Below are 15,878 nucleotides of genomic sequence, written 5' to 3' on the forward strand. Positions count from 1 at the left end.
GTTTCTGCCCAAATGCCAGAAGCCCAGTTACCTACAGACTTACACCTGTATTACATACTAGTAATCAAGATAGTAGAATTTGGTAAATTACCAATATTTTACTAAGCGATAGTAAAATATTGGTATTAAATACCAATATTTTACTACAGCAAAAACTAAAACCTATTGTCATGCAGAACCCTCCCGCTACAAACACCTAACTTTAACCATCCCTGCTGCAGACCAAGGCCACTTCAAAGGAATTTCTCACAGCAGGACAACACTTGCATGTCAAAATCAAATCAATCAAATCAAAGATAGCTTTATTGGCATGACCAAGATTATTTACAGGTATTGCCAAAGCAAGGGGGAAAAGGGGGGGGGGGGGACATGGGAGGGGGTGGGGTATGGGGACAATGGCTAAGCAGTCTGTGGGCATTTTTTAGGTTTACATGTCTTCCCTAAGGACTGTGCTGTGCACTTCGTAGAAGCCAGTCAAACGTTTTGTCATAACTTTCCACTGAAAGCAATAGAGCTGTGTGCACATGCACGTCTGTTTCATGTTGCACCATCTTCAATGCAACATGTGGTGGTGAAAATGACACAAGGTAAAGTGATACAAATATCCTGATACATTCATCGCATCCAGAGAACTGGGCTTTCTTTTGGCTCATGTTTTTCAAGCTTCTGCCAATATCAAATGGCATTTTTTGCTCTGCGTCATCCTGGTGCTTACCTGAAGTGTAAGGGATGTGGAGGCTGCCATATTTATTTTTTAAACAATACCAGTTGCCTGGCAGTCCTGTTGATCTCTTTGGTAGCAGTAGTATCTGAAATACACACCTGAAACAAGCATGTGGCTAACCCAGTCAGAAACACCTGATCTGCTGCATGCTTGTTCAGGGTTTATGGCTAAAAGCATTAGGGACAGGATCAGCAGGACAGTCCAGCAATGTGCATTGTTTAAAAAGGTAAAACATTTAGTATTATATAGCACCTACAGCGCTATATATATATATATATATATATATATATATATATATATATATATATATATATATATATATATATATATATATATATATATATATATATATATATATAGATATATATAGATATATAGATATATAGATATATAGATATATATAGATAGATAGATACCTTACCATAGTCATATGTCCATCATCGTCTACTTTTTTTTTATTTAATTTTTTATTTATTTTTTTAAAGGGAAGACAATTTAGGATGTCTGAGGAAACCTACGTAGACACCGAACATACAAACTCTGTGCATATAGTGGCTGGGATTCTAACCAGGGAGTCCTCTCCAAGGCGAAAGTGCTATCCACTAATGCCCATATTCCTCTCACTTCAATTGTACATAAAAATTCAAATCAGACTGTGTGATCAATGTGAGGCAAGAACAGAAGGAATGCTTTTTGGGAGTGAGGGCTTGTTTCCACTATTGCGGTGCGGAATCGCCTGGATTCCACCGCTGATGAAATCGCATGCGGATGAGATTTCCCATGCGTTTGCCGCGAATTCGCATGCGAATTCGCTTAGGTGAAGGTATATGCGATTTTAACCATGTCACTGCCTGTGTGAATTTACATTGGTACCTATGCGAATTTGCTTGCGAATTCGCATGAAAATTCGCATACCATAGCCGCATGCGAATTTCCTATTAAATACATTAGCGGCGATTCGCATGCATTCCACTCGCAGGTGAATTCGTTGGCACTTGTGCGTTTTTTTACCGCTGAAAAAAAAACACACATCAACAACGCTACAGTGGAAACAGGCCCATCCACTTGCATTACATGTGCGAATCCGCATGCGTTGGACGCATGGGGATTCGCGATAGTGGAAACGAGCCCTGAGAAAACACCACAGTGGAGAGAAGCAGACAAGGAAATGCTAGTACCTGCTCCAAGCAGGGTACCACAGGATATATAACCTCTTTATCAGTGGCAGACAATATTGCATAAGAGGAAGATTTCACAACCAGAATGCTGATTAGCAGAAACACAAGCTTTGTAGTGTCTGTAAAACTGTGCAATAGGGGACACGCACAGAACTGCTGTAATTACCATCAACTGACAGGAATTACCTACATGTAGACGGAAAAGGCTATATCACTAGGGGACATTAGATTGTGAACTCTAAGGGCTCGTTTCCACTATAGCGAATCCGCATGCGGGCACTGCATGCGGATTCGCATACTCAATGTTTGTGGATGGGGCTGTTACCACGTGTGCGGCAGCGGCGTTTTTCGGTGCGGGAAAAATCTGCACGACAGGGTCGTCAGATTTCGCGTGCGGCAGGAATGCGGGCGAATCGCAGCTAATACATTCAATAGGGAAATCGCATGCGGCTTTGTCATGCGGATTTCCCCGCAATTTCGCATGCGATTTCGCATGAAAGGCAATGGTACTTTACACAGGCAGTGACATGGTTAAATTCGCCTGGCTCCTTGCCATGCGAAATCGCATGCGAAATCGCGGGGAAATCCGCATGGGGAAATGCAGCTGCATGCGATTTCTTCAGCGGTGGAATCCAGGCGATTCCGCACCGCTACAGTGGAAACGAGCCCTTAAAGAGACTCCGTAACAAAAATTGCATCCTGTTTTTTATCATCCTACAAGTTCAAAAAGCTATTCTAATGTGTTCTGGCTTACTGCAGCACTTTATACTATCACTGTCTCTGTAATAAATCAATGTATCTTTTCCCTGTCAGACTTGTCAGCCTGTGTCTGGAAGGCTGCTAAGTTCTTCAGTGTTGTGGTTCTGCTATGAACTCCCCCTTCCAGGCCCCTCTATGCACACTGCCTGTGTGTTATTTAGGATTAGAGCAGCTTCTCTCTTATCTTTTACAAGCTGGATAAATCGTCCTCTGAGCTGGCTGGGCTTTCACATACTGAAGAATTACAGACAAGGGCAAAGCTGTTTGCAGGAAGAAACAAGCAGCCTGAAACTTCAGTGCATGAGAACAGGGGGAAAGAAACACACAATTATCTCTTGAGATTCAAAAGGAATGCTGTATACAGCCTGCTTGTGTATGGATGTATTTTCTATGTGTGGACATACTGCACATCAACCTACTTCCTGTTTTGGTGGCCATTTTGTTTGTTTATAAACAAACTTTTTAAAACTGTTTTTAACCACTTTTAATGCGGCGAGGAGCGGCGAAATTGTGACAGAGGGGAATAGGAGATGTCCCCTAACGCACTGGTATGTTTACTTTTGTGCGATTTTAACAATACAGATTCTCTTTAAGGTGCCCATTAACGGTACAATCTCCCTATCGACTGTACATTCGATCGGATGCGGTTAATAGTGCTGATCGATTATGAACAATCCTATTGATCTAAACTTCCAAACAATACTTTTGTTCTTTAAAAACAAACACAGGTTATACACTCAGGATTCCTAATATTTAAAAGTCGGTAACTGGTGCACAGCCTTTACCAAAAAGGCTCCATGCTGTGGAGACTAATATTAAATAAAAACAGATGCGCGCACAGTAGAGAGCGGCCAGTGCACACCGAAAAGCGCTAGTGTAATCGCAAACACTTAGCGCTTTTTGAAGTGATTTTTCTAGGCATGTGCCCAGCGATTCTGTAATCATGCCTAGCGATTTTTGGAACGTTCTTGTGTAGCATTTACTTTTGTTACAGTAGAGCTATAACTGAACAGCTTCTGTAACAAAACCGCCTGGAAACATCACTCTGATCTAGCGCTATTCAGAGCAATTTTCCACTTTCCTATACTTTGAGGCTGAATCACGTCAGAAATCAGCAGAAATGCTGCAGGACCCGCGTTTGCGTTTGGAAGAAAATCACATCGGTCTGGTGTGAGCCTTCCCATTCAAATACATTTTTCAAAGCGCTGGTGTTTTCAAAAGCACTCAGAAGCGCTCTTGGTGTGCACCAGCCCTTACAGACAGATGCAAGTGGATAAGTTCATATGATGCGATGCACCCAATCATATCTTCCATCTCTTAAACCTCACAGGGGAGAGCAAGACACCGAGAAGACTAGGAAAAAAAAACAAAAAAAAAAACCAAACACACACAATAGCGTAACTCCGTTATAAGAACAATAAAGCCTTCACCTCTCCCTGTCACAAGCTACCACTCTGTGAACACAAACTCTGAGCAGTGCCCAGACACTCCCCCAAAATGCCCGCACTCACCGTCGCGTCCTCCGATAACCATATCTTCAAATACATTTATTCCCTTCAGAAATTAAGAGGGATTTAGAAGTACTAGAATTAGATTTTTATCATGCTATAAATACTGCAGCTGAAAAAGGTACTTGACAGAAGTACACAGAATTAGGTCAGAGACCGCAGTGCTGGAATAAAGTACATGAACCATGGCAATGGGAGTAATCATATATCGACTGACAGAGACACTGCACAAGGTATAATGAGGGTCTCCTAGCAACCCGCCAGCCAGGAGGTATTGACCGGTCCTTGCAAGCACTCGATGGCTAAAACAGATGACATGACATCCAATGCACTAGAGATATGATGATCCTGAGCAGAATACAGGCTATGTGTAATGGAGTAGAAGTGAAACGAGGATTATGTGCTACAGCTGAAATGGCTAATGAGTCTCTGAGGTAACTGCATAGTCCTTTCTGACTCACATGACAAAGGTTTCTCACTTGGGCAACTCTGGTTTCTCAGCAGTTTAGTGTCATTTCAGAGCAATCATTTCAAGGCATGTGATAAGTCTGACTGCATAAGAAATAAAAAACAAATAGCACATCAATCTTGAATCTTGGATATCATGCTGGTCATCTGACGGGAAAATCCATGTAGCATTCAGAATGTTATACTGCATTCTGATCATATGACAATGCTGCATAGATTCTGTTTACATGTCAAACAGCAAGCAAGAAAACAAACAGGCCAGGACATTGAGAAGAGGTACCTACGCTGGTTTTCTACTGGTTTATTTAGGCCAAGTCCAGGTACCAAGCTAAACATACCAAACATAGAAACACGAAGTAGATTGTTTTTCCCCACACAAAACAATAGTTTCTAATCATGCTGGTTGACAATGTAGAATGTGTTCAGGTGTGAGCTGGATATTATTTGGCTATTGTAACTCCTATTCTGAAACCCTTTTGTTGAAGAGGCTAAAACAACCAGTTCAGTGCAGCTTTTTATACTGCAAAGATTTAGGCTCCATTCACAGTGGCCAGTTACATTGCAGAATAATTCTGCATTGCGGCTCACTGCCTGTACAACTCTATGGGGCAGTTTACAACTCTGTGTTGTAACTTATCGTGTTATTCTAACGCAGTGGTCCTCAAACTAAGGACCGCGGGCCGAATGTGGCCCCCTGAGGCTTTTTTTTACTGCCCCCCCCCACACACACACACACACAAAAATGTATTATAGATGCAGTCAGCTACATCTTTAAATATTAGTGGTCCGCATATAGAATGAAGCCAGAAATCAGTAATTCGCTGGTTTCCAATCAAATTCAACATCAGGTGACACTGCTGTCCAATTGGACTGCAGGCTGTCACCTGGGTACGCTTTATTGTCTGGCCTGCAAAGACTTCTACATCATTTTATGTATACTCCGGCCCCCCCAGCAGTTTGAAGTATGTTGACCCGGCCCCCGACCCAAAATGTTTGGGGACCCCTGTTCTAATGCATTCACACTCATAACAGACCTTATTTGCACATGCCTGAGAACCTGGCCACAAGCTTTTGTCAAGTAGATTTAGCGCAGGGGTGTCAAAATCAATTACTTAAGGGGCCAAAATCGAAAGCATAGTCTAAGGGCCCTTTTCCACTAGCAATCGCAAATCAAACGCCAGTGATGGCGATTTTTCATTAATTCTGTTATGCGATTGTGATTTTCATTTGCATTGCATTATCATTGTAAAAAAAATAAAAAAATAAAAAAAAAAAAAGCTCCAGAAACCGATTGCGATTTCCAAATCGAATCACTGTAGTGGAAAATACTTCTTGTGATTTCTATGATAAAGCGATTTTAAAAAAATCACTAGCGATTTGCAATTTAGCAATCGCTCTAGTGGAAAAGGGCCCTAAAAGTTGCAGGCCAAACTGTATCTCTGCTCAAACTGACAATGTTTCAATCAGAAACTCTGTAACCAGCGTATGCCTTTGAATGAGGCAGTGTGATCTGTGATGTCTCTCCATTGCTGCTTACAAATAATGGACATTTTAAAGGGATACTGTAGGGGGGGGTCGGGGGAAAATGAGCTGAACTTACCCAGGGCTTCTAATGGTCCCCCGCAGACATCCTGTGTTGGCGCAGCCACTCACCGATGCTCCGGCCCCGCCTCCAGTTCACTTCTGGAATTTCTGACTTTAAAGTCAGAAAACCACTGCGCCTGCACGCCCGTGTCCTCGCTCCCGCTGATGTCACCAGGAGTGTACTGTGCAGACACACACCATACCGGGCCTGCGCTGTGCGCTCTTGATGACATCAGCGGGATCGAGGACACGGCAACTGGAGGCGGGGCCGGAGCATTGGGGAGTGGCTGCGCCAACACAGGATGTCTGCGGGGGACCATTAGAAGCCCCGGGTAAGTTCAACTCATTTTCCCCCGACCCCCCTACAGTATCCCTTTAAGTTCTCAAAGGCCAAGTAAAATGGCAAGGAGGGCAGCATTTGACACCTGTGGTTTAGAGGGACCCTACCACGCACCACAGGCGCCCACTGCCTCCCATCAACTACAGCACAGTTTCATTACGATATGTAGCCACAGACATTACTCATTGCTGTTTTGGACATGGCACTTTTTGAAAGCACCAGCACATTATTGTATCCTGCCATCTAGTCATTTCTCTCTTTGTGCTTAGAGGGACCCTGCGCTGGACTGGTGGCATGTAGGACCCAGGAAGCTCCATTTCTCCACTTCATGCTTTACAGCAACAGAGCTGAGGAAAGTACAGGACCACAATCACAAAACAGTCAGCAGTTTGTGGCAGTGTTTCCTCTTCTGCCTACTCACCAGCCACTAGCAGATATATCCACCATTAGCACTCAGAAAATCAAAACATAAAAAAGGTACCGGTATTTTTTTTTTCTTGCTGTAGCTCTTAAAATTGCATTATCCCCTACTTCACACAGAGATGGATTTAACCCAATGGCAAAGTTTTCAATGGCTGCAAAGTAATTGGGTCAAATCTCTGCACAGCCAGACTGCCAAAACCAATACTTTCACAGTTTGTTAAACAGAGTAATGCTAGGCGAAGCCTTACTCAACCTTCTAGCGTGTATAATAAATAAGTGTTGATTAACAGAAAATGCAACAGAAGGAGCTGACAAGCTCCATTTCACCACAGCCGTTCTGGTACTTGGGCGAGTATGGTTATTGCAGTCAGACATATCTGGAGGCAAGGTGAAAGCAATAGCAAGCAGTCTGTGCCTGCCAGCTGCTAATGCTTAGCTTGCAACCACAGATATATACAGCCGTAAACACAATGAATCTGTTTGATGACTTTAAAGAGGTCATATTAAAACAAATGTCAGCAGGGAACATTCACAAAAAAGACAAACAGGTGTGGTTAGGGTTATTAAATAACATCTCAAATACACAAGTCTCATCTGAGGCGACAATTGTGGCACACAGAAGCTTGACATTTAACATGGACAATGGAATGGTTTGACATCTGCCAGGCAGTTACACTAACTGCTAAAGCAGGACACAGAACCTGTGGACTGTTGTGTAGGGAATGGAATCCTATACCCAGCAAAATCAAGGCACCATTATGCACCAATAACAGCTCCAAGAGAGTCTTCAGGACCCAAACATGGGCAGGGAAAGTATTACAAGGCAAGACAGGTCTACTGGTTATAGAGGATCTGAACTCTTGCACACGACAGAAGGAGAACAGAGAAATGCCCCCTGTATGTATTTAGAGAGTTTAGCCTAATTCGCCTTCATCTGTCTAATCGCAAGTTGTAATTTGATCTTTCCCATGTCAGCTGACTGACACGGCAGATGAGCTCATCTGAAAGCACAGGATGTTAACAATATGTCTGCTGCCATGAAAGCAGGAAGAAGATACACAAGTAGGATTTGTATCAGCTGTAACAAAGAAGTGCCTTTTTTCACAAGCTGCGTTTTTGCCAAGAACGCAAAATGCATGCGATTGCTGATTCTTAAGTGCAGCCTGTTTAAAATAAGAATCTTGAGTGGCCTTTTCCACTGCTGTGTTCAGATTTTTAAAAAAAAATGCAAACGCATGTCTGTGCGATTATGATGCGTTTCAATGTAAAAGTATAGGAACGTGTAAAAAAAACGCATAGAAATGCGTTTGCGTTTTGCATTTAGCCACAGGTGTCGATTTTCAAGAATCTAGAAAGCACTTGCCAATCAGAGAAATGGAAACGCATGAAAAACGCACAAAAAAACGCACATCAAAATATGTCAAATTGCAGTGGAAAAGGGCTCAAAATATTTTTCTGTAAAGGTAATGCTGTTGCGTATCTTTAGAGCAGAGAGGAAGTTCTGAGTTCAGGTCCGCTTTAAAAAACAAGCTGGAAAACTGGAATGCAGATATTTCTGCAAGATCAATCATCAGCTCAAGTCTATGTCTCCCATTAAGAAACTATACCAACAAAAAAAAAAGGTTTAAATTCCCAATAACACAACTGAAATATTTCTATGTAATCACTCTACTTTGCGTATCCAATGTAAACTTAACTTGTATTCAAACTCATTGGGCCTGATTCACAAAGCGGTGCAAACTTTTTCGCGGACTTTTGCGCGCGCAATTTGCCGCGATTCGCGCGATCGCGGACTTTTGCGCGCGCAATTGGTTAGCTCTGCTGTCCAGCGGTGCACCTTACTAAAACGGTTTAAAGAGACTCTGTAACAAATTTTTCAGCCTTAGTGCTTCTATCCTTTAAAGAGGAACTGTAACATAAAAAGATCCCCTGGGGGGTACTCACCTCGGGTGGGGGAAGCCTCCGGATCCTAATGAGGCTTCCCACTCCATCCGTCAGGGGTCTCGCTGCAGCCCTCCGTGGAGTCCGGGCAGCGGTGACGTCAATATTTACCTTCCTGGCTCCTGCGCAGGCGCTCTGACGGCTGTCGGCTCCGAACTACACGGAAATACCCGATCGCCGTCGGGTCCGCTCTACTGCGCAGGCGCAAGTTTCCTGCGCCTGCGCAGTAGAGCGGACCCGAATGAGATCGGGTATTTCCGTGTAGTTCGGAATGGAAAGCCGCCACAGCGCCCCCGCTGGAGCCAGCAAAGGTAAATATTGAAATGACAGTCGGCACAGTCGCCGGCTGTTCGGAGGGCTGCGGAGAGACCCCCGTGGGACAGAGGACGGCGTGGGAAGCCTCATTAGGATCCGGAGGCTTCCCCCACCCGAGGTGAGTACCCCCCAGGGGATCTTTTGAATGTTACAGAGTCTCTTTAAGCTCCTATGCCTGTACTAATGTGCTCTGGGCTTACTGCAGCCTTTCCTAATTGCACTGTCTCTGTAATAAATCTTATCTCCTTTCCTCTGTCGTGTCTGTCGGGCTAAAGGTCCGTACACACGCCGGACTGGAGGCAACGACGGGTCCGTCGTCACCTCCCGCTGGGTGGGCGTTCCAGCGACAGTCCGGCGTGTGTACAGTCTGTCTGCAGACTGATACGGCTGTTTCTGAGCGAATCACAGACCTAAAACAAGCATGCAGCTAATCCAGTCTGACTTCAGTCAGAGCACCTGATCTGCATGCTTGTTGAGAGACTGTGGCTAAAAGTATTAGAGACACAAGATCAGCAGGAGAGTCAGGCAACTGGTGTTATTTTAAAAGGAAAATCCATATCCTAATTTTCGGTTCCCTTTAAGACCCTTTGTGCCCGTCTGGTTTCCTTTACGAAGGGAATTAAAGTGTTAACCACCAACTACTTCCTTTCCTTTGAACAAGTCCCACCTACTCATGTAAACACAAGCTTTCTACTGTAATCATGGAATGCTGGAAAATGTATTGCGTGTATTGGTCTTCCTACTTGAGTAGCTCAATAAGATGCGATCATAAGACAACCAACCAGAAGAATGCCAAGAGAAAGCATGCTCTACTGCAGGCACATTTGGCCAATAAAATGATATCCTGTACAGCAATATGCTTCTATACTATTCAGATTCACCTATCTTGGTTGCTATTAAAATATGCCTTACTCAAATGTAGCTTTACTAGAGCTTTAAGCATTTTTTTTTTCAGATAAACACAAAGTACCTTTGCCCAAGACTGTTGGAATACTAAACACAACTTCAAAGCTATTGTCCAATAATCTGCTGACTGATTAAAATGTATCAATATCCCTCAAACAAGGACTGTAATGTGGCACAATCATCAAACTATCAGACTACAGCAAAAATGTACTATGGCCCGAAGTAGGATGGGAAAACCCGATCAAGTTGTCACAGTTTTTTTGTTTCCTCCATTCCTACTTGGTCATGGGTGCTACTTGGAATAGAGAATTACCGACAGACACATTTTTGCTAAGTTTAGTTGAGAAATGAGGAGAAGAAAAAGAAAGAAAGATAAAGAAATAAAACAGGATTCTAGTAATCTTTGTAGACTTACTAGGAAAGCAAAAGTTGGGGTTGCAAAAAAAAATCAAAAATTTCAAGTGGCACATTTATCTGACATCAGTAGGAGTAGTTTATAATAGGACGGAAGCTCTGCCAGGGAATACCGACAGGAATACGAGAATATTTTAATTTGAATATTCATTTATTGCACTGTCAGCAGTTTTAACCACCTGAGAGAGAAAAAGTCCTATCCACCGAGATGAGAAATACAAAACATGCCAGGGGGAGAAGATCTGATGTAGGATCTAGCTGGCTTAATCTATCATCCAGTGGCCTAAAAAAGTAAGCTCCCAAACTCTGAATAATGTTCTTTATGAGCTGCCTGGTGTACCACAGTAGTGTTCTTCTATCATTTATTATGTGTTACTGTGGGAATATAAAGGCCCATTTCACATGCACTGTGTGGGTGTACATCAAACAGCAGGCACCTGTGCAGAGACTGGCTGAATGTATCGCCCCTCACTTCTGCCAACAGCTGCCATACATCACAAAGTAGGCCAGCATGAGCTGAGCATCAAAAGTGCCTTTATACAAATACAGAACATATAGAGGAGGTCAATGCAACAAACTACCAGTATAAATGTGCCTTAATAAAATATATAGAACATTTTATTGGAGTGTACTAAAATGGCCCTTCACTTTTTGGTATGTTACAGTCTGTTAACCACTTCATGCCATTGGCTGAATAATTTAAAATGTGTGCACATGTGTACTCCCACAGTGTGCACGCACTTTAGCAAAATGGTTGTTTATGTAAACATCCTATTTGCACTAATGGTGCACAAATAGGACATTGATAAGCACGTTCATTTTGCAGAAAGTAGGCAAACTGAACCAAAGACAACTCAAACGTTACTTACCTAGATAGAGGTACTCCTCATCCTCCCCATTGCCACGCAAGGACCCTCAGCTAGTTTTCTAACCAAAAGGCTACATATGCTTGCAATGTAAAAGGTTTATGGCACATTTTAAAAGTGCAGTAGTGCCAAGGTGCTATATAAAGTACTGACCACGCTCACCTGTGAAGCCTGATTGGTGGCTGCCAAGGTTGGTTCCCAAAAGATCTTCATCAGTCTTCTGAAATATGGACACCATACTACGAGGGGAAGTGGAGCCCCTAAGACATCAGGACAGGTATGCATGTATCCCGGCGACCCTCCCCCTCTGTCATCAACAGGCTCTGTAATTTTCAGTTTAAAAGGACAACTGAAGCAAGAGGGATATGGAGGCTGCCATATTTATTTCCTTTTAAGCAATACCAGTTGCCTGGCTAGCCTGCTAATCCTCTGCCTCTAATGCTGGGCATACACGGCTCGACGCTACCTTATCAACCGAGCCGCTGATAGCTCGATTGATAATATTCGACGTGTCCGATCACCGCGGGGGAATCGATTCCGTGCTCGATACCCGCGGGCGGACAATAGGGGCGAATCGAGCGGAAGATAAGAAGCGCCGGCGGGGACGACCGGGAATCGATTCGGGTGCAAGCGCGGACGCGGCGGGAGTCGATCCGGCGGCTAATTGGCTGCCGGATCGACCCGTGTATGCCCAGCATTATATGTTTAGCCATAAACCCTGAACAAACATGCAGCAGATCAGGTGTTTCTGACATTATCTGATCTGAAAGATTAGCTTCATGCTTGTTTCTGGCACCATTTAGACACTACTGCATCCTAATAGATCAGCAGGACTGCCAGGCAACTGGTACTGTATAAAAGGAAATAAATATGGCAGCCTCCTTAGATTTCTCACTTCAGTTGTCCTTTAAGTGCTCTTTAATGTTGCCCCTGACAAAGACCCTAATTTAAGAGGGTTGAAACATGCTGGGTTGTTGGGATAGTAACCCCCATTTGTTCTCCAACAAACTGCAATTCAGATACCATTGTTATTAGAATATTAAAAAAGTTATGTTTTAATTACTCCATAAATGGCATTAATAGTGAAGGATTCTATAAAATCAGAAATTGTGTATTTTATACATAGAAGTGATCAGAAACTGCATTAGGCTTGAATGCTAACTGCACAGGAGCTTAAAAATGCTGTGGATTCTTTTTGTTCTGTGCACAGTGCCGACCCCACCAGCAATAAAAAAAAAAAAAACAGAAAAAAATAAATAAATAAAATCAGTTAATGAAGGGAAGAAATTGTGCATGGTGGTTCGTGCATCAGGCCTATACTGTGCTATGCATTTCGGTTATAAAAAGTGCTCAACTAAAAAGAGGTGTTTAAAAATGTTGCAGTGAGAATATTTACTGATTCTTGATACCTACCAATCATCAGTATAGGCATAACAAACATCAGCATTGTGGTATTGTGACATTGTGAGGGCTTGTTCACACTTTTAAAAGCTCCCTGAAATCGCTTATGCAAGGTTTCCTTATGGGATAGTTCATATAAGGGCGTTGCGTCTGCTTTCCGCTCAACAAAAGCACTGCATGTACCATTTTTGGGGCAATTTTGCTACAATGGAAGGTATAAGAAAAACTCAAAAAACGCTCAATTTTTTTTTTCCAGCGATTGCATTTGTATTTTTAAGAATACATACATTGTATTTATTCTTTTCCAGGTCAAAGAGTTCACTTCAGGAAGTGAAAAAAAAAACGGAATCGCTCTGCAAATGTGCTTACAAAAGAGTTTTGCACAAAATAGTAGCGCGCAGTGGAGCGCCGAGAGAGGGGGAAAAAAAAAAAATTTGAAAAATCGCTGCCATCAGCGATTTCAATTTTAGATGTGAACAAAGCCTAAGTGTGCGCTCATTAGAGGCAGACAGCCCAAATAGTTCCTGTACAGCTCGTGATGCCTACAGTGGTTCGCCTCAGACCTGACAGTGAATCATTCATGAGCAGTAGAAGGTTGTCAGTCAGGCAAGGCAGTCACAGAGTGCAAGCCTGACTCATGAAGAGGATTCCTATATATTTTACACAGGAACAATAATGGAACTTATCAGATTTGTTTTGAGAGAGAAGAGATCTGACACTAATTCGCCAACAGCTTCGAGTTGCCAGACTAATCTGTTGAAGTTAAAATACCTTCCAATCATCCAAAGCCGATAAAGAAATTAGTGTTTACTTCCATCCACAGAAAACGTACATGGGAAAGGTGACTGCTAGTTGGAAGAAAAAGAAAAAAAATTCATTTAAAAGACACACAAAACCGAAAAAAACCACCACCACCAATATAAGGATGCATATGAATGGATGAAGTAAAGGTGCCGTGAAAGAGGAAACAGCCACATGCTCAATAAAGTTAATTTATTTATTGTTCCATGGGATCGGATGTTCTCAGGCACTAAGCAGCTCACAGAAGCGGAAAAAAGGTTGTCATCTACTGTATGTTGTCACAAGAAACTAGAAATTGTCACAAATATTACTATGGAATCATGGAAAACAAAAAACAGAATAGTGCATAAGAATAAAAATCAATGTAGTTTAAATTGCATGCAGCCTTCAGTCCTTCGGACTAGATTGTGAGCCCCTCTGAGGGATAGTTAGTGACAAGACAATATACTCTGTACGGTGCTGCGTAATATGTCGGCGCTATACAAATACTTAAATAAAATAAGCAAGGCAAGTAGAGATACACATTCTGAGGTAAATTGGGAACATGCTTTGTTCAGACAGGCATCAGCTGAGTCAGGCCAAAAACAACCGTCGGCCCTGCACCTCCCTGCATTACAACAGTACGTATCATCAACTGTACAGCTGACTCCTCATATGTATGGTCTTGAGTCAGTGATGTCATCCAAGGTAGCGAGTCCCAATCCCAGTCAGGCATCAATCCAGTGCATGTACGGGAACTTAAGTGAGAGTCTGAAGCCTATACACATCCAATTTGAGTATGGCCAATTTTACCACCTCCATGGTAAGCTCTCATACTACATGGAATTGGTAAAAGTGGCCAGTCACTGAACAATCAAAATTTGGTGTGTGTACCAGGCTCAACTCAACCCTCGTGCCTCATGAATGCTGCTCTACTGCTTCAGCCTGCCTCATAACAGATTCCGGGAAGAGACAAGCTGCGGCACATCTTTCTCAGGAAGCCATCATCCAGTTTGCTGGCGCTGCAATAGCTGTGCCGTCATGCAGGTGAGCATTCACAACAAAGCACTACTGACATTTCTTAGTGCCCACAGTTACCTTTCTATCCTGCTCTAGCATGCCAAACATCTAGCTGCTGCTTTATATGATTATAGTCATCCTGAGTCAAGTACAGGCATCTCAGAAACAGCCAAGGAATTCAGATGGCATAACAAAGCCTTCTCCGTGACTTGTTCTGTTACAACAGGCACCCATTAGAAAAGGGTAGAATAGTATCTATAGGTAAACAGAACACAGAATATCACCTTGCTGCCAACTGAGATTGAAGGAATGAACTGATCTTAAAAAAACCAAAAACAAATGCATGAGACCTGCAGCATAGAGCATAGACCTGCATCAAGCCCTAGATCACCAGGGAAGTCATATGGTGAGAGGGTAAGCACTAGGTACCAGGGGGAACTGTGTAGGGGCGGAGGGGGGCCACTAGACACCAGGAAACTGTATAGGGTAGGGAGGCAGGGCCACTAAACATCAGGGAATTGTATAGGGAAGGGAGGAGCGCCACTAGACAGCAGGGAACCATATAGGAGGAAGGAAGGGGGCACTAAACATTGAGGTTGGCCCGTGACTTGGTCCCAGAGCTCAGTTTCGGTCCACTTTGTACTTCAGTTTACACCCCTGATCTAAATTGTACATGGTGTTTGGAAGAATGCCACAATTTGAAGCTTATAATGCAGACCCAATGTTGCTATACTGAGCTGCTTGGCTGAGCTACACAGCCTGAGAAGACACTTACACTAGGCTGCAAAATTAAGCTGGACACAAAGCACGTACACATGCTGTATTGTTACAAACGATGGGTCCATCAGACCCTCCCGTGGGGCGGTCGTTCTGCCGACAGTAGTACGCGACTAAGGGCTGTCAGCAGACTGATGAGACGGGTCTGCCCGGCGGTATAGAGGGAAACCTCTGAATAATGCAGATGCTTTTGCCCAGTCCCCCTCCAACGGCTGTTCCAGGACTGTGTCCCCTACAAGACTGCCGACAAGCCCTGGTCACCGGTACAGCAGCATGGACTATCAGACTCTGCTTTTATTTCCCAAAGCCTGAGTGTGTCCGCGCTACTATGCAGATGTAGTGCAGCCGTGCGCCAGCGAGCTTCATAGGTCTCAGTGGTGGCACAAAACGCACAAGTTTGCTTGAATGCTTAACCTTCCCTATCATAGCAATCCCCTTCCTAAAACACTAACCTACTTTCCCTGACCATTAACT

The 15,878-nt window shown here is 43.3% G+C and overlaps 1 protein-coding gene across 6 annotated transcripts in view; it reads right to left on the reverse strand.

Annotated features, from left to right (window-relative positions):
• Nucleotides 1–15,878, reverse strand: part of SEMA4D (semaphorin 4D) — a 156,935-nt gene that overhangs the window by 105,961 nt on the left and 35,096 nt on the right. The gene's annotated exons all lie outside the window — the stretch shown is intronic.

The sequence above is a fragment of the Hyperolius riggenbachi genome, chromosome 1 (assembly GCF_040937935.1).
Source record: "Hyperolius riggenbachi isolate aHypRig1 chromosome 1, aHypRig1.pri, whole genome shotgun sequence".
Taxonomy (NCBI): Eukaryota; Metazoa; Chordata; class Amphibia; order Anura; family Hyperoliidae; genus Hyperolius; species Hyperolius riggenbachi.